The following is a 19934-nucleotide window of genomic DNA, read 5'->3' on the forward strand; positions in this document are numbered from 1 at the left end:
CATACTTTTATTCAGTAGGTTTCTTTTATTTTTAAGTAGGACATTGGTGACTGTAATTTAACTACAGAGATTAATATGGAAGATTAACATAAAGTAAAATGAAAATCAAAGTAGATCTGTTCTTTGACTAAAGAATAGTTGGAAAAAAAAAAAAAACCCTCACACAATAAGTGCACCTGAGTCTGGAAATAAGAATAATATGCTCTGAAATTTAAGACTAATGATAATAATTTCATCACATTAAACAACAATAGCAACATATTTTAGAATGTGTTCTTTCTTCTCTACTCCTGCATTCATTACAACAGTCTCCTATTAATATCACTGTATTTTCTATATAAAATTTTTCACTTTCTCTCACCTATATATGTCAGCAGTCAGAAGACGGTTCCTACTCAGTTGCAGATCTCACACAGAAGGGCAAATTTGCGCTTTTACATTTATGAAAGTGCAGGTGATCCTCAGCATTTGTGGACTCAGTGTCTGTGAGTTTAACCTACTTACAAATCCACAGTCATTCCCGACATGTACAGAACGGTGAAGGATTTGAGGATCTGATGCCACGTCCCGAGCGGAGGTTGAATTGGAGGATCCTCTGCCTTCCTGTTTGAGCTCTCAGCCTGCAGCCCAACAGATATCCTCTTCACAGCATATTTAGTCCTGGGATTTCCACAACTTGGTACTTTTAGTTGGTGATTTCACAGTTTAGCATGACTCCCAAGCACAGTGCTGAAGTGTTGTCCAGAGTTCTTATGCTGCAATGTGCCAGAGGGAGAAAATACCTGTGCTCCATAAGCTTGCTACTGGCATGGGTTATATAGTAGGGCTGGCTGTTAGTTCAGTGTTAAAGAATCAAACACATATATGCTTTACAATATTTATTATTGGCCGGGCACGGTGGCTCACACCTGTAATCCCAGCGCTTTGGGAGGCCAAGGCGGGCGGATCACAAGGTCAGGAGATTGAGAACATCTTGGCCAACATGATGAAACCCCGTCTGTACTAAAATTAAAAAACTAGCCGGGCGTGGTGGCGGGCGCCTGTAGTCCCAGCTACCTGGGAGGCTGAGGCAGGAGAATGGCGTGAACCCAGGAGGCAGAGCTTGCAGTGAGCTGAGCTCGTGCCACTGCACTGCGGCCTGGGCAACAGAGTGAGACTCTGTCTCAAAAAAAAAAAAAAAAAGAAAGAAAGAAAAAGAAAAGAAAAAAGAAATTATTATTTATCTATACTTAAATAACTGATCAACTATTATAGAATGTACACATAAATCAAGGATTTATAAGAAAAAGGCATTCACGTGAGTAGTATAAAGTGCAAGGACTTTATCAGACCTTTCACAGACGAGGAGGTCCAAATGGTCAATAATTATATAATAGAACAATGTGCTTAACCTCGTTACTAGTCAAATACATGCCCATAAAATAGAATTGCTTATTCAAATCCCTAGTTATGCTTTACTGCTTAATTTGGTTGCTGGTTACACCACCACTTTGTTTTTAAAATATTGATAAATAAGTACCAAGACATATTTTACACATTCTTCTAAAAATATATTTCACAGTGAAAAATATTTTTGAAAGTCAGGGAGAGAAACTTTTTTTAGAAAAGCTATGTGGGAAGCTTAATTTTATTATGTGGGAAGTTTAATTTTATTTATGTGGGAAGTTTAATTTTGTTAATGCTATATTCCATATAAACTAGTAAGTATACAACTTGCCACCTAACATTCAAAATTCCATGCCATGAAACCAAGCCCAAAACAAAAACAACAAAATATTAGAATTTGATTCCAATAAGCACACAGAAACATTGAGAATTATACCAGTAAGAGAAAGAAAAACTAATAAAATTGTCCCATATACTTAAAGTATGTGTATCAGTAGATGTACTGATACACACATGGTTTTAAAAGTAAAATAATAAAGATCATTTTTGATAAAAAACAAACATCTCCAGTCCTAATATTTAACACTTGCTCTGCTCGTACCAGTTGCACATTATTTTTCTAACTATTTTTGTTTTGAACATATGTTATAAATGCCTCCAACTCTGTTTCCTGAGTTTTTTTCACTGTGTTTTTCATCACCACCAGCCCATGATCTGTTGACAGATTCGACTCACTGTCCCTTCACTTCCATCCCTCTTCTCGTCATTGTCATCACCAGATTTATTCTCTCCATCAGTTTCATTTTAAGCTAAATGATACAGCATTCATCAGCTGTAAGTGCTGCTTCTTTATGACCCTTTTATAAGTTAGGGGTATTAGTGTTCCTTTTTGTTTTTTCTTTTACTTCTTCCTAATTCCACTTAGATGGGTCAGTTTTTCTTGAATCCTTTGTCTCCTCTGTTCTTTATTTAATATCAAGAAATGTGTGTTAGCAAAATCTGTGCATCTTTATATGTTAAAAATAAAGTTTTACTTATTCATTGAACTTGATAAATATATGCATATGCTTTTTAAATATTTTGTTTGCCTATCTTATTGAGATTTCAGATTACCTTTAAAAATAATAAAAAGAGGAAGAAAGTAGGAAACTCTTACCCAAATAAAATCAATTGAATCTGAGGTCCGTTACCAGCACATAGGTATATAATGACCCATGGACGTCAAAGCAGAGAGAGTAGGAATGGCACATCCCTCTTTTACATCAGAGTTGCATCATTGTATTATTCTTTAACATCAGTCATACAGTAGTGTGGCAACCGGCTAAGTGAAAAGTGGAGACTACTATTTGTAGAGGAAGTTAGAAATAAAGCCTAGCAATCTCAAGTAGGTATTACTTTACTTCTTATGTCTGTTTTCTTTCCTTGAATTATGGACAGCACCTGTCTATGAATGATGTGTGATTACTATATATGTTTATTTGTTTGTTCATTTTGTGCTTGCTTGCTTCTTCCTTTTTCTTAACGACAAGGGCTTATTCTGTCACCCAGGATGGAATGCAGTGGTGCGATCATAGCTCACTGCAACTTCAAACTCCTGGGTCCAAGCAATCCTCCTAGCTTTGCTTCCTGAGCAGCTGGGACTACAGGTGTGCGCCACAGCATCTGATTAATTTTTAACTTTTTTGTGGAGATGGGAGTCTCGCTGTATTGTTCAGCGAGGTCTCGAACTCTTACCCTTAAATGATCCTCTTGCCTTGGACTCCCAAAGTTGTTGGGATTACAGACGTCAGCCACTGTGTTTGGCCTGCAGATATTTCTTAAATAAAATGAAAGTTTCACAGTGTAGAATTGGTGGACAAATGAACTAACTGCTGAATATCAAAGTCCTCAATAAGCACGAAGGAAGAATAAAGAGAAAGGGAAGAAAGGGAGGAAGAAAGCAGAGAAAAAGAGAGTGAAAGGAAGAAAGGCAGAAAGAAAAGAGGAAGGAAGGCATGCCAATACCCAAGACAATAGCAGGCAACACGCCCGATGGGGGGTTTCCCGTACAAATCAGCTCCACTCTGTACAAGTCTGTGAGTGATTCATTACACAATTGTAGAAAATAATGTGCAAAGTCAAAGATATTTAGTGGTGCTCAGCCTTGAATGCACCTTAGACTCTCCCAAGGAGGTCTGGCCCTACCTCTAATCAATTAAATCAATCTTTGGGTGTCAGGCTCAGCAACTGGTATTTTTTAAGAGGCCTCAAATTGATTCTAATTTCTGACAAGCTAAAGAACTGCTATAGTAGGATAGCTTTTAAAAAATCACACAGATTTAAAGGAGAAATATCTTTATTATTTACGTTTAGATGATCGTATTATTGAGACAATAATACTTTTAATATTAGAAGAGAATTATTTGAAGCCATTAAAAATTGGGGAAAAAAAACCTAGAATGAGTCAGTGAAAGAAAAAATTAAAAATGCAAATTAAAAGAAATTGAGAAAAGTAAATGTCACTGTCAAAATATGAGAGTAGTCTACAAAAATCTGAATGCAGATACAATGGATTATAATACAAGGCAAAAATAATGAATCATTAACTTATTTTTAAATTGTGAACTTTAACAGAAATTTAAAATACACGAGAATTAAAATGGAGTTAAAAATTCAAAATCAATTGAGGTTCTGTATCATTTCTAAGATGTTTCTAATTTTCATTTTGTTACATCAAAAGAGAAAATGAAATGCTCACAAGAGCCGTGAAACTACAATACAAAAACATTAACTGCTTTAATGAAATTAATAGAATGTGTTTGGCGGCTTATAAAGTGAACTATGAACACATGGTAGGCACAGCCACATCGCCCACATCCAGGAACAGGCATTCATGTAGACTGATACTCATGAATTGGCCAGAGTAAACGCTTAGCATTTTCTTGTTGAGATGTAAGGATAAAAGTAACAAGGTAGTGTGTCTAATTTATCATCACATACTCTACCCACAAAGCATACCTAAAATTAGTACTGCCAGAGAGTTTTAAGCAACCTTCTCAAGTTTGTGGTCAGCCCAAACGTTGTTTATGTCATCTGAGAATCACCGTAACTATCATCACAGTTTAGATACGATTTGTTTGTCCCTACCTCAACTCATTTTGAAATTTGATCCCCAAATGGGCGGTGTTGGGAAATGCAGCCCAATGAGAGGATTTTTTTTTTTTTTTTAACAGAGCTTCACTCTGTCGCCCAGGCTGGGGTGCAGTGGCGTGATCTCTGCTCACTGCAACATCCGCCTCCCAGGTTCAAGCAATTCTCCTGCCTCAGCCTCCTGAGTAGCTAGGATTACAGGTGTGCAGCATCATGCCCAGCTATTTTTTGTATTTTTAGTAGAGACGAACTTTCACCATGTTGGTCAGGCTGGTCTCGAACTCCTGACCTTGAGATCCCCCCACCTCAGCTTCCCAAAGTGCTGGGATTACAGGCGTGAGCCACTGTGCCTGGTCCAATGAGAGGATTTTGAGTCATGAGGGCTCTGACCTCATGAATGGGTGGCTTGGTGCCAGTCTCACTGTGGTGAAACAGGATTAGTTCTTGTGGGAATGGATATTTCCCAAGCAAGTGGGTTGTTGTAAAGCTGGGACACTCCAGATCTTGCTTCCACGTATGTGTCCACTTCCCCTTTGACCTTCTCCGCCATGTTTTGAGGTAGTGCAAAAGCCCTTGTTAGAAACCAGGTCATGCTCTCGAAATTCCCAGCCTGCAAAACCTTAAGTTAAACAGACCCCTTTTCCTTGTTAATTACCCAGTCTGAATATTCTTGGATATTCTGTTTACAGCAACACAAAACAGACTAATACAATTATCTTTTCAGTGAGTTTTCCTATCGCCTATGATAAATTCACTGACTTTTTTTTTTTTTTTTTTTTGCTTAGGATTTTACTTGGTTTTAAACCCATTTTATCTGTACTATCAATACCTGCAAATTTCAAATGCTAATTATTCACATGTCAATGGTCCCAATACATTCATCTTCAATAACTATAAATCTTGTTACAAACTTAAAAATATTACTTCCAATAATATTTATGGAAATAAGCTATGATGCCAATTCCATTTTATCATATTTAAGGATTTAATTATTTAATTTTTGAGTGCACTGTTAAAGATTCCACCTTATTTCTAAGGTTATTTATCTTTGCTCAGAATATATTGTTTTTTCTTTTTGTTTGTTTGTTGCTGTTGCTGTTTTAGAGAGACTGGATCTTTCCCAGGCTGGTCTTGAGCTACTGGCCTCAAGCAATCCACCTACCTTTGCCTCCCAAAATGTTGGGATTACAGGAGTGAGTGACAGCACCAAGACACGTTTTTGATCTTTTTAATTACAAATGTCCAGCTTTCACTATTATGTGTTATCCTTTAAAGTTGTCTTCCAGGTAGTATATGAAGGATAAATGAGACAGAAGAGGAAGAATGAGGTCAAGAGATAAACAAAGACACCACACCATTGAGGAAAAGTAATAGAAAGATAAAAATTCCTCAGAAAAGTGTCACTGGATAATATTCTCAAAAACTATAAAGAAAAACTACTACTTTTTATTGACTTCACATTAAGGATATTTTGAGTTTAGGTCTCTCTCTCTCCAACCCCCATTGCCTCACGCACACACATACACACACTTCTGGCATCTTCAATTTTCTAATCATGCTACAGTATGATTTTGATTGGATCAATATTCAGTATTCAATATTCAATATTATGATCAATATGTAAAATCTCCTCACAGTTGAATCTTTGGACAATCCTCTTTCTGGAAGCTTGTAGGAGTTGCTTGCCCACACCAAGGTTTTGAGACTTTACAATTAAATTGCTATGGATCTAGTTTTGTTGATATATCTATTAAGATATATCAACAGGCAATATCTTAATATATATGCCTTTTAGTACTCAAAATTTTGTTTTTTTAATGTTTTTTCCCTTTGGATTATTTTTTTAATTCTCTCTCTCTTTTTTCTTTTTTTGGAAATTCTATTAGTCATGTGCTAAACCTCCTGCACTGACCTGAAAACGTCTACCTTTATTTGACATCTCTGTGCTTTGATTTTATTCTTCAGGAGTTTTGCAACTTTATTTTTCAGTCCTTCCATGGAGCTTTGCATTCTTGCTATCAAATTGTGATTTTTAAGAACTCTTGTTATTTTACTTTGTAAACTTTTTGTAAGTTTCTGCTACAGATTCAACAAATATCGATTGAATGGATTGAATATCCTGTGCAATTACTGATGTTTTGAATATTGAATATCCTATATAAGATATTGATACAGATTTGATTGTGTCTTTCTAAGACATTATTGTTAAGTATCAGCAAGTAAATATCAGTAGATTTGCATTAATTACCTGTTTTTCTCTTTATTTTTCTTTCTCCTCCCTTTGCCACAAAATAGGTTTCTGGTTCTGAGGCAAATGTATCAAATATCATGCCAAATAGATCAGGAATTGCAGAGGCACTGTGGTAGAAAAGGCAAGTTTATATCCAGGGTATGAGCTGATTTCAATAAGGATAAATAACAATTTCTTCTGAGGTATAATCAACTTGCCACCAGGTTATTGACAGATCTCTCCAAAATATATCGTCACATCAACAGCTAAGTGTCAGTCAATGCCGCTGGCCTATTGAGCACTCTGCTGTGGTTAGTTGAGTATATGAGCCTAGGTGAGAGGGCCCCATGCTGTTGCCCAGGTCTACAACCTCCATTTCTGCCTCCAGTGCCACTCTGTTGTGGATTCATAGCATTCAGAGTCAGACAGGATCTGTCTGACCTCAACTGCAAAAGTCCTCCTTGTACATGTTTGTTCAGCATCTCCATGATGGGTGTTCTCTGATGGATTATAACATGAGACACAGAAGCTCTAAGATTTGTCCCTACTTCCACAAATCCACCCCCATATGTATTTTCTAAGGTCCTTTATCGCTTGTATTCCAGTTCTGTTTCCTAGAGGCTGCTGAACAGACAGCCAAGCCATTTGCCACTTCCCAGATCCCATACGGGTCCTTATCTAAGGGTGCTTACTCACTCCCTTTGAACAAAGGAAGAGTACTGCTTAGAATTCTACCAAATAATAGAATTTTTTTTAAGTCTGATTTTTGAGATAATCTTTCAGTGGGGTTGTAATATACAGCAGTTCATTTCTAGATAGTGTCAAGGTATCACACCAACAAATACGTGAAATTGGCTCAAACTATTGTGTCATTGGCTTTGAACCTGGTATAAATTGCTCATGAAGAACCCCTTGTGGTCCAGAATAGAGTGAGGCATTCAGAGAGCAGAGGGAGGGGCCATGCAGCCTGGGTCATTTATCCATTTAATTTAATTTCTGGACCTCCTCAGGTCTAATCTTACATGTTTTTTTCTTGTTTGGACAGCTGCTACTGTTCAAAGGAATCAACAGGAGAATCTGATAAAACTCACCTCACAATCAGTATCTCCAGTGACACAGTCACTTGGAATCATGGTCTGGCACTCGGCCTCTAGGAGGGGCAGGAATGATTTTATAAATGGTGAAAAATCATTTGCAATGAGAATCTGCTTTGTGGGGTCACCTACTGGGACCCATCAGAAGCCTCAGATGGAGTCCATCTTCACATGAACATCTATAGTGCTAATATTTATAGTGCCATAGATCAGTTAGGGCAAATGGCTTGAATTTAAGGATAACTCGTGACAGTCCAAATCCCATGGGAGGCCCCACTCAATAATGACAACCATCTCAGAGCAGAATCGAATTCCCAAGTTTGAGATATAACTGGGAGATTCCAACAGGTGACCAAACACTGCCTGTCTTCCTCACTGGCAGGAGGTGTGAAGAGCAGCAACAAGCCATGTGCCTTACCGGGTATGTCCTAGGTGCATTGGACAACTGAACTTAAAAAGGAACTGCTAGGGGGCAGGCTCGAGGTCTCCATGAGGTCTTCTCCCAACTTCTGGAAGCAAGTGCTTGTTTCACATTCCAGGGATACCATCATCCCACTTTCTACCAGCTAGGGGGGTTTTATTGTCTTTAGACTGATGAGCAATAATCAACTCCAAACCAAATCTGAAGGACCATCCATTCTCCTGGTACCAACTGCCTGAGCTCAAGAGTCTGAGGAAAATCCATCCTCACCCACATGGAGAAGTGCAATGCCAGGGAAGGAGGGGTGAGGGCAAAGTCAAGGAGGAAGGGAGAGCAAACACAGGGCACTGTGGTCTCATAGAAGTTCCTCAGAGAAAATTAAGAATAGGCTTAGCATGTATTTTTGCTTGCCTAGGATAGTTCACTTATATTACTGTCACAGTGCAATTGTTAACGGTGTTCCTGCCAATTCTGACAAAGTGCCCTGGCTTGTTCAAGAATTATTTGCTCTGGCTGGGCATGGTGGCTCACACCTGTAAATCCCAGCAGTTTGGGAGGCCAAGGTGGGTGGATCACTTGAGCTCAGGAGTTCAAGACAAGTCTGGGCAACATAGCCAGACTCAGTCTGTACAGAAAATACAAAAATTAGCCCAGTGTGGTAGTGCACACTTGTGGTCCTGGCTACTGGGAAGGCTGAGGTGGGAGGATCTCTTGAGTCCAGAAGGTTGAGGCTTCAGTGAGCTGTGATCACACCACTGCACTCCAGCCTGCGGTACAGAGTGAGACCTTGTCTCAAAAAAAAAAAAAAAAAAAAATTTGTTCTGTGAAATATAAGTGACTACATCTCAGAACAATTCCTCGGGGGAATTGTTCTGAAAGAAGGAGAATTCATCTGCCTGGCTCGTTTAGTTTCCTGACTTCCATTGGACAGAATCTGCTCCCAGGAATTTCACTCGTGTAGGCACCCAGACTGTATTTTCTGGCACCTCCGAGCAGCTTCTGGCAAGGTGGGACCACAGAGGCTTGTCTCTTGGCCGAGCTGTCTGGACAGAGTGCAGGTGAGGCAGCTGGTTCCCGTCCGGCATGCTGTGCTTGCAGTTCCTCTGTCTCTGATTGGCATGAGCAGTCACCTGGCTCTACAGCTGTGGTAGCAGTGTGTGTGACTGCTGGAATCTTTCCTGCTGTGAACAGAGCAAACTGCCAAAGTTTGGGTGATGGGAAAATTGGACATGGACACAGTCACAGCTGTAAGGTGGCTCAGGATCTGAATCTAGTACACCATGGCTTTAAGTGGCACCCATTAAGCAGTCTAGATGTCATGCAATGTTTGCTAGTGACCACACATAATGAGAGCCTAAGAAGAGCTGACTGTAATGCAAACAGAAGTTATGGAATATTTATATTATTGCAAAGCAAAGGAGAGATTATGCAACATTAAAATACCTTATAGTTAGTCTAATGAAGTTTGATAAGAGAACTACTGGCAGATGTTGTATACGAAGACATGAAAATAAAATGATTAACCTTTTAAGGGAAAAAAAGGAAACATACAAGAGACAATAAAAAATGTGGAGAAGGACATTAAAATGATACAAAACCTCAATGGAGAAATTTGAAGAAATTAAACAAAAGAAAGTGTCATACTTTCAGCCTCACTTTCCAAAGTAGCATTTTTTTTATGTAATCTGGTCTTGAGAAATTCTTATAATTCCAGCATGGATATAGACAAGGAAGAAGGAAGGATTTTTATATCAGATATGACTTTCGTTGAATTCTAGGAAATGTAGATGTAGTTATATGGCTGCATTTTAGGGAAGAATATTTCCATTTCTCCCTATAAAAATGATACAGACTCCATGAGGAAATATCAGTTTTGAGTAGAAGATTTTAACTACTTTGTTTTCTCATTCTTTGCAAAGGGGAAATCTGAATATAGAAATTAACAGCAGAAGGTGAAATATGGTTGTTCCCACTCACCTTGCAGTGGCATGTTTTATACAGTAAAAAGTGATTACACATTGTTCTAGGTTTTTAACATGCAGTCTAATTCTCCCCTAAATTACGGTGATTTCTGCTTAAACCATTAAACTTTTTATTTGAATTACTCTAAAGCTTAGGCTTTGTCTACATATCCATGGGTCTAACAAAAAAGTCATCTAAGGTAAGCAAAGTTGGTTTTGGAAACTGCATTTATACTGAACTATACAGTGACTCTGATGTTGCAACAGTACTGTGGTAGAAAGAAAACCTTATGATTAATAGAGAAAGTTAGCTCCTGCTGCTATCTGCCATTAGTAAACAATTTACTGGTTGAATTGTGCTCAGGCAATCATGGCCTTATCATACATGCTCCATCCGCCCTAGGGAAGATAACATGTATTAGTGAGACACCAAGCTATCAAGAAGTTCATGGGTTCATTCATTAACTCATTTTCTATTACAGAATGCAACACTATTAATTAGAAACCAAGAGTGTATTTTGTCTTGAAGTTAAAAAAATTAAAGTAGTCAAGTGGGAATTCTTTTTTCTTCAAAATCAATATATGTAATAGGGCTTCTCACTTAAAACAAAATAAATGATCTTGCACCAATCTTTTAAAAACTGAAGGAAGAAAAACCATGCATAATTTTCCCTGGCACATAGTAAGTTGTCAAACAAGTCCTGCATTTCCCTTGTTGCTTGGGAGGGCTAAGTGGGGGGTCACTGAAGAGCACCCAGCTGAGGTGTGTTCATGGCAATATCTCAAATGTGCACCTAATTCTGAGTAGTCAAATACATTCATGTGGAAATTTTCTTACAGGCATATAATGGAAAATTGGTTGCTTAATGAAGTTATATAGGACAAAATTATAAAAACTTTAAGCTGATAATACAATTGGGAATCAGAAACAATTGATTACAATTTGTAAATACTGGCTTGTCAGAATTGATGTATGCAACTCTTCAAATTTGGGGGCATGATCATAACGTGTACTGCTATTAATGCTACATAGTAGTTGAAATTGATATATACTACTTCAGGAACAAGGTTTATGTGGGACATATTTTATTCATTTTTCGTTTTAATGTTTAATTAACATCCTTTGTTTTAATGGCATTATAACTAATAGTGCAATAAAAATGTGTTGAGAAATAGCATAACTAGAAGTAGGAAATAATATAAATAAATGTTAAAATAATAGGTAACAAAATAAATTTTGTTTATTCCTGAGTATTAATTTACTTTGTAAACCTTTTATATAAATTTTATAAATATTTAAAGAAATTTGGAAATAATTTGGAAATACTTGATTCTGATGGAAAAAACAGATGTTTTGGTTGAGTGCAGTGGCTCATGTCTATAATCCCAGCACTTTGGGAGGCAGAGGTGGAAGGATTCCTTGAGGCCAGGAGTTCCAGAGCAGCCAGGGCAACCTAGTGAGAGTCCGTCTCTACAAAAAGTAAAATTAAAAAAAAATTAGCTGGGCATAGTGGTGCATGCCTGTAGTCCCAATTATTCAGGCGGCCTAAGTGGTGGGATTATTTGAGCCTAAGAGGTCAAAGCTGCAGTGAGCCATGAATGCCACTGCACTCCAGCCTGGACAACAGAGTGAGACTCTGTCTCCAAAAAAAAAGAGAATATTTTTACAATGCTTTATGAAAATTATTTTTTGCATCAAGCATATACTTCAGTGGTGAGTCTCAATAGAGTTTCAGTTTGGTAAGTCTGCTGACCACCAACGGAACTCCCTCTTGATTAAAAAGCAAAGTCATCTCCCAGGGTGTTTTTAATGTGAATAATGACACAATTTGCACTACATTCTTATATTGATGGCACAACAAAATGTCCCACTCTCTTGGTCAACAAGCCATCTTAGATTCAGGGCCTGGAGGAACTGGCTTCACCTATCATTGTGGGAATAATATAAGCACACTCTGAAGACAAGCTACCACAGAGGTTTCCTGAAAAATACAAGCAACAATGCCAGTTCATTTTGGCAAAAAAAAAAAAAAAGCAAGATTAATAATTCTACTTCAACAAGCAAAAAACTCTATGTTTCAATAGAATTTGATACCTGCATTTGGCAGCCAGATTAAACACATCTGACATATATTTTTCCTTTATGTCTTCTTTGCTGCTACAGAATCTAGCCATGGAAGAAATTCAGAAAGGAAATTCAAAGGTAATGGTATCATGCACTGAAATGGAGAATTAAATCTCCAGTGGTCAGAACCCCTTCCACTAACACATCTTTATTATTTATGCAGAAGTAGCCACTTTCCTTTAAAATGATCCCTGGCCACTTACATTCCTTAGTCCAAGCCTAAGAATTGGTTCTTTAGTCAAGCAAGCCATCTTTGCACCGAAGCAACAGGTGGTGACCAGAATAGGTGACTGCCATTTGCAGTGTTGGCTGACATTTCAAGAGCACGGGAGTAGAAACCAAACCTAAAAGAGATTTTAGTGGAGTCATGTTATGCAACTTCCACTGAGACATTTCTTGACACCACACTGGAAGGAGTAGCAGGTCCTTTGTTCCTCAATACACGGCAGGGTGTATTATGTTCATCGTTTCCAATGGCAGGTGACAAGCCTCTTTGTGTGTGGAGATATACGGTACTGTATTTACCTCTGAAAAGCGCCTGTGAACAGCCGCAAAGCCTGTGACACCTAGTCATTGTAGATTCAAGTTTTATAATTAGTGAACATTTTTCTTGTAACGAGGTAGCCGACCAAAGTGGGTTGACTCTGTCTCCCACATGCATTCCCCTCTATTATTCATTTCTCTTACGAATCCTTTCACATTTTTGAAGAGTGTAAAATTAGCTAGCTAGGTTCATTTGTGAAATCCCTGGGAGATATATTTTTACAGTGGAACATGATTTTTAACAATCTCTTTAAGTAAGAAAAAGAAATTAAATCCATGTTCACGCGGGTGCCGCCACAGATGTGGTTGAAGCTGAAATCCAGGCGATCATTCTGCTATACCACATTTCCCAACCACCGAGGCATTCATCATTACATAAGCTTCAATCACTCAAAGCACAGTTTAAAAAGAAAGGGACCCCAAAGTGTGATTGTTGGAAATTAGCAAACTTACTTCCATTGAAACTCTGGCATTGATGAGACATGACATCTTGGACTTATCGTCTGTCTCAGCTTCTTCTGCCACAAAATGGATAATTTGGATTATCCATGATCCAGATTGGATCTCTCAGTGGTATGGACAATGCCTATAAATCACTGAGGACACATTATGGATGTTCATTCATTAATATTTCACTATTTAGGATAGAAATGTTTCAGTTTCTCCAGCTTTTGATGTATTCATGTCTCCAAATGCTTGATAACACTGTAATATTTCTCAAGTTTATTAATACTTCTTGAAATAATATATAAATGAATAATGTACTAAATACTTCTCACTGCCATTTTAATTGTTTTATTTCATATTAGAAGTTGGAAACTATAAATATACTATCAGGTAATACAGCTTTCAGTATGAAAATTACACTTGATCGAGACCATCATCTATGCCACCTTTTTTTCTATTGAAATCACTGTTTTTAGAACGCAGATATTTCTCCATTTGTACAAATACACAGTCCTTGTTTCACCTGCACAGTGTCGCTCTGGGCCCTGGAGGCTGTCCCCTTCCACAGCTGGCTCCTGGTTGGATGGGGTGGCAGGAGAAGACAGAGGACGAGGTCTTTCTCCATGGCTCTCTCTCAGTCCTGTCATGCTGCTGAGTCAGGAGCTGTGTCTTCCTCCAGGGACTCCTCTTCTCCTCTATTCCAGCACTGCATTTAGATCCCACAACTTCCCTGCTTTGACTCTTTGTATTTCATATGATTTTATGTGTCATAAAGTATTAGTTTTCTGTGTATTTTTCAACCATTAAATATATAAGTAACATTTTTAGCTCCCAGCCCACATTACAACAGTTGGTGGGCTTCTTTGGCTTGTGGATGTTAGTTTACTATTCTATGAACTGAAAAAAAAAAATAGATGAAATATAAGGTTCTGTGAGTCCACAAGAATATGATAGAGCTAGAAAGTAAGAGGTCAACGAAATAAAAGCAAAAGAAACAGTGAACAACTCTTCTTTACAGGAGAATGCCAGTTAATAATATAGAAATATTTATTAACCGGGAAAGCCATAGTGCCAATCCCCTGTCTTACTGAGTTCATTAGATCTGCTGCAACAAAACACCATAAACTAGGTGGCTTATAAATGATAGAAATTTGTTCCTTACTGTTCTGGAGGCTGGGACATTTGAGATCAAAGTGTCAGTAGATTTGGAGTCTGGTGAGGCTCCATTTTCTGATTCTCTCTGTGTCCTCATGTAGTGCAAGAGATAAATGGGATCCCTTGGGCTTATTTTATGAGGGCACTAATCCCATTTATAAGGGCTCCACCCTCAAGAACTAATCACCTCCCCGAGGCCTTACTCCTCATACTGTCACCATGGAGAAGAGGATTTTAACACATCAATTTGGGTGGGAGGGCACAAACATTCAGACCATGGCACCCCCAGATTAATAACTGAATCCATTCAGAATCATCACTGAATGCCAGACCTATCCATACAATGTATTTGTATCATCTCAAAGTATCACGCACAGTATCACTTATAATTATGAAATAATAAATTTACCTTTAAAATATATCTGGTGATTAAGCAAGTGATTGAGCTTAGCAATAGCAAGACAACCTGATATTATTTACTTTGTAGGTTCGGTGTGGTGACTCATGCCTGTTATCCCAGCATTTTGGGAGGCCGAGGTGGGTGGGTCACCTGAGGTCAGGAGTTCAAGACCAGCCTGGCCAACATGGTGAAACTCCATCTCTACTAAAAATACAAAATTTAGCTGGGCTTGGTGGCTGTAGTCACAGCTACTCGAGAAGCTGAGGCAGGAAAATTGCTTGAACTCATTAGGTGGAGGTTGCAGTGAGCTGAGATTGCACCACTGCACTCCAGCCTGGGTGACAGAGGAAGACTCCATCTCAAAAAAAAAAAAAAAAAGTGCTTTGTAATGAGAGTAATTACTATTACCTGTGAAGTATCCTTGCCAAAAGCAACAACAAAAAAAGTTTAACTAAATCTAATAATCATGTGGAAACACTAAGAAAAACATTCTGAAAATACTGCCTTGGAATATTTTTAAAAGTCAGTCATGAAAGACCAAAAAACATTGCAGGATGCTTCCAGATTAAGAAAAAATGAAAGGATGATGATCAAATGCTGTTTTTGAACATTGATTTGATTTGCTTTGAAAATTAGCGGATACAGGCCGGGCGCGGTGGCTCAAGCCTGTAATCCCAGCACTTTGGGAGGCCGAGACGGGCGGATCACGAGGTCAGGAGATCGAGACCATCCTGGCTAACATGGTGAAACCCCGTCTCTACTAAAAATACAAAAAAACTAGCCGGGCGTGGTGGGCGCCTGTAGTCCCAGCTGCTTGGGAGGCTGAGGCAGGAGAATGGCGGGAACCCGGGAGGCGGAGCTTGCAGTGAGCTGAGATCCGGCCACTGCACTCCAGCCTGGGCGACAGAGCGAGACTCCGTCTCAAAAAAAAAAAAAAAGAAAATTAGCGGATACAGTTATTTTTGAGGAAAAATGAATTTAAATAAGGACAATATATTAGGTAATATAATTAAATTAATATTTTGTATCTTGGATATTATAAAGGTATTGTTATGTAAGAAAATGTTCTCATTCTTAGGCAAAACTTTATTAAGGTGTTCAGTGCTGGAATATCTGAAAGTTCCTTCTTTTAGGTGAATAAATTTCAGCTTTATTTGCAGGTTTTTTCTTTTTGCTACTATCAGCTTTTGAAATTTACATGTATATCTCCACTGCACACTCCCAGCATCCCCCCACAAAAAAACCCACAAATTGGTGACAAATATTTTGACAGATAAACATTTTGGGTGTGCAGTGAATATCTCTACTGCACACTCCCAGCACACCCCCGAAAAACCCCACAAATTAATGATACATATTTCAGCAAAAACAACAACAACAAAAAACTCCCGTCCTGGGCTTTTGCTAATATATAATATTTTAAACTCTTTTTGTGTTAGTTAAACCTCTGGCTCAAGCCTCTTATCAGTTACTTGGGGTGTGGCTTTTAAATTTTTTTTATCTTTTTAATTTCAACAGTTATGTGGGTACAGGTGGTTTTTGGTTACATGGTAAGTTATTTAATGGTGATTTCCGATATTTTAGTGCACCAGCCACCCAGTAGTGTACACTTTACCCAATATATAGTCTTTTTCCCTCACCTCACCTCATTCCCAACCTCCCCCTGCTGAGTGCCTAAAGTCCACTACACAACTCTTATGGCTTTGCATCCTCATAGCTTAGCTCTCACTTACAAGAACACACAGTATTTGGTTAATTCACTTAGAATAATGGCCTCCAGCCATCCAAGTTGCTGCAAAAGACATTATTTTGTTCCTTTGTATGTCTGAGCAGTATTCCATGGTGTACATATACCATGTTTTCTTTATGCACTCACTGGCTGATGGGCACGTAGGTTGGTTCCATATCTTTGCAGTTGTGAATTGTGCTGCATATGTCTTTTACAGGCTCAGCAACAACACAAGATCAGGACACAGATGGAGTAATTTGAATATGTTCATCATTCGAACATTAAATAACATGCATATTTGAACTTAGTACTAATTATTCTCTTGAACATCGGAGCTTAACATATTCATTACACAGAAGTGTGTTAAATTTGTTGTCAGCACACAGGGTTTCACTTCTGGCTGTGCCACTTTTGAGCTTTGTGACCTTGAGCAAGTTGCCATACCTATAAAAGGATGATAGCACAATCCTTAGACGGGGAATGATGATGGCAGTTTTGAAATATTAAATAACGTTAATGCTTATATATCACTCAGCACTACATTTTGTACACAGTAAGCACTCACTTGATATTAAACTGTTGCTTACACACTAACCCACTGTGTATCTGATTTTATTATTTATATAGACCTGTTATGTTCCAAGCCCTTTGTAGGGCATGAGAATACAATGCTGCATAAGACACAAAACCCTGATGTTGTCACAAAGCTTACAGTAAGATCGGAAGGACAGACAACCAAATACGAAATTATAATTCAGAGTATGAAGTACCATAGCCTAGCAGTAAAGGACAAAGTATAATTTTACCTCAGAGTCATCAGACTTAACCTAAATGTATCAAGAAAGAAGCCAATATGAAGAGACCTTAACAAGGGAATCCGAAGGACCAGTGGAAGGTTGAACATTATCTGAGCATGAAAGAAACGTATGGTCATGGAGGAGTACACATGTCTCTATTTATGACAGGGCACTTTTTCAAAAATTGCAAAATTCGGAAAGCAGGGATATATAATATGGTTAAAGAAATGATAACAAATTGTAATATTTTACCTCTACAACAGTAAATAGGGTAAGTGCATTAATGTACTACATGATCAAGAAAGTAAAGTTTAAAATTATAATAAAAATGAAGAGCATTCCTGCCATTAAAAATTACAAAATACAAAAGTAATTACTTAAGCTATTAAACTGTAATCGTTTATTAACTTTAAACTATTAGTTTGGTGCAAAAGTAATTGCACCAACCTCATAGTTTTCATAAAGCAATGTAGCAACATTGAATTGATGATGGAAAACTGATATGTTCATTATCTTTTTATCTTACAATAATCTCTCAATTGTTTTGTAATATCAAATCTTAAATTGTATTTTTTCTTTCCTTTATACATTCCAACTTCCTTTAGCTTAGCGATTTTTTTTAATTATCTTTATTTCCAGAGACTACCTGACAGCCCTCAGCAGATACTTAGTTAAAGAAGTGAATGAATGATTCCCTTTTAGTTAATCTCAATAGAGATAATGAAAGAGGCCCACAAGGCTATATGGCGTATAGCTTAACAAGTCTAATTATTGAGTGTGATATGAACATTAGATATCATTTAAACAGGGCATGCATCATGATTGAGTATAAAAATGGTTTTCATCCTTGTCAAACAATTTAAAGCAAAGTCTTTATATCAGACACCTGTCATTCATGCAGTATAAGGACAGGCTATAATACAGTGATGTATGAAATTGACAAAGATGTCTGAGATTTAAACATGTATGCATAGAAGATAATGCAAAGACTTTCATTCATGTATGTTTTTAGGAACAGAGGTGCAAGATGAAAAATCGTATTTCATGCCTCCTTTGAAGATTCACGTGATCATGATGTATGCCCCAGAGTTTCTCTGTAAGGACAGAAGCCAACCTGGGAGCCAGCCAGTGGAGGCACATATGCTAAAAGACTCAGAGCATATGGATATTACTGAAAACTGAAGCAGTAAATAAATAAGCCATAAAGTGAAAATTGTATGTGGAGATGAGATTTATTAATCAATGCCTAATGATATAGAGGATACAACTGTTTATCATCATTAATACAAGCACTTTGACTTCTTAGGGTATCTTCAGTAACTGAGCTCTGCAAGTCAGAAATCATCTATAATTCCAGAAGCCACCAGAAAATTAAATTCCTAGAGTATTTTACGTTTGCCTAGATTCATGCATAATTCAACTATTTCAAAATGTGCAATATTTAAAGCAAAGCACCTAGCTGTAAATCCAGTTAATTTCCAACAAGCAGCTTAGCGAATAAATGCATGCAATAATAAAATTAATGTGAAAGTGGTCAGGAGAGCTTTAAAAAGTACCTAACCCTCACATTCATTTGCTTATCATCATTCATGACTTACCGTCATGAACACCCACTTTGTGCTAATCACTGGGCTAGACAAAAAATAAAATAAAAACTAGAAAAAATTGCTAACAATTCTTTAGTGCTTACCATACACACAGCCTTTTGATACTGTATGTGCATTACTTTTTAAACCCCTCAATAACAAAATGAGATGAATACTATTGTTATTCTTATTTTACAAGTAAGAAAATTGAGGCACAGCACGTGTAACATGCCTTAGATGATGCTGGTCGTGGGCAGCGAAGCCTGGCTTTCCATCCTGATGATGGGATCACAGAATCTCCACTTTTAAAGAGTACTTTATCGTGATCTTCAAAGCCAAGCACAGAAAGACAAACATGATATGGTCTCACTTATCTGTGAGATCTAAAAATTGAAAGAATTGAACTCGTGGTATAGAGAGTAGAAGGATGATTACCAGAGGCTGGGAAGGGTAGTTGGGGGCTTGGAGGGAGGTGAGGATGGTTAATAAGTATAAAAAAAACAGAATGAATCAGACCTACTATTTGATAGCACAAGAGGGTGACTATAATCAATAACAACTTAATTGTACATTTGAAAATAATTAAAGGGTATAATTGGATTGTTTGTAACTGAAAGAATAAATGCTTGAAGGGATGAACATCCATTCCCCATCATGTGTTTGTTTCACATCACAGGCCTGTATCAAAACATCTCCTGTACCCCATAAATACAGACACTATGTACCCACAAAAATTAAATAAATAAATAAAACTTTAAAAGTATGTTAACGGACAATTATGACACCAACTGTTATAACAGAACTAAACACAGAGGGAAGAGGAAACATAATAAACAAAAGTTAGTTTATTTAACATTGATAAAAGAGTCAGGGAAGCTTTGTCAGAAAAGAGGAGTGAACTCATCCAGCTTCCTGCAAAATGGTTAGACCA

The sequence above is a fragment of the Trachypithecus francoisi genome, unplaced genomic scaffold (assembly GCF_009764315.1).
Source record: "Trachypithecus francoisi isolate TF-2019V2 unplaced genomic scaffold, Tfra_2.0 Contig01474, whole genome shotgun sequence".
Classification (NCBI taxonomy): Eukaryota; Metazoa; Chordata; class Mammalia; order Primates; family Cercopithecidae; genus Trachypithecus; species Trachypithecus francoisi.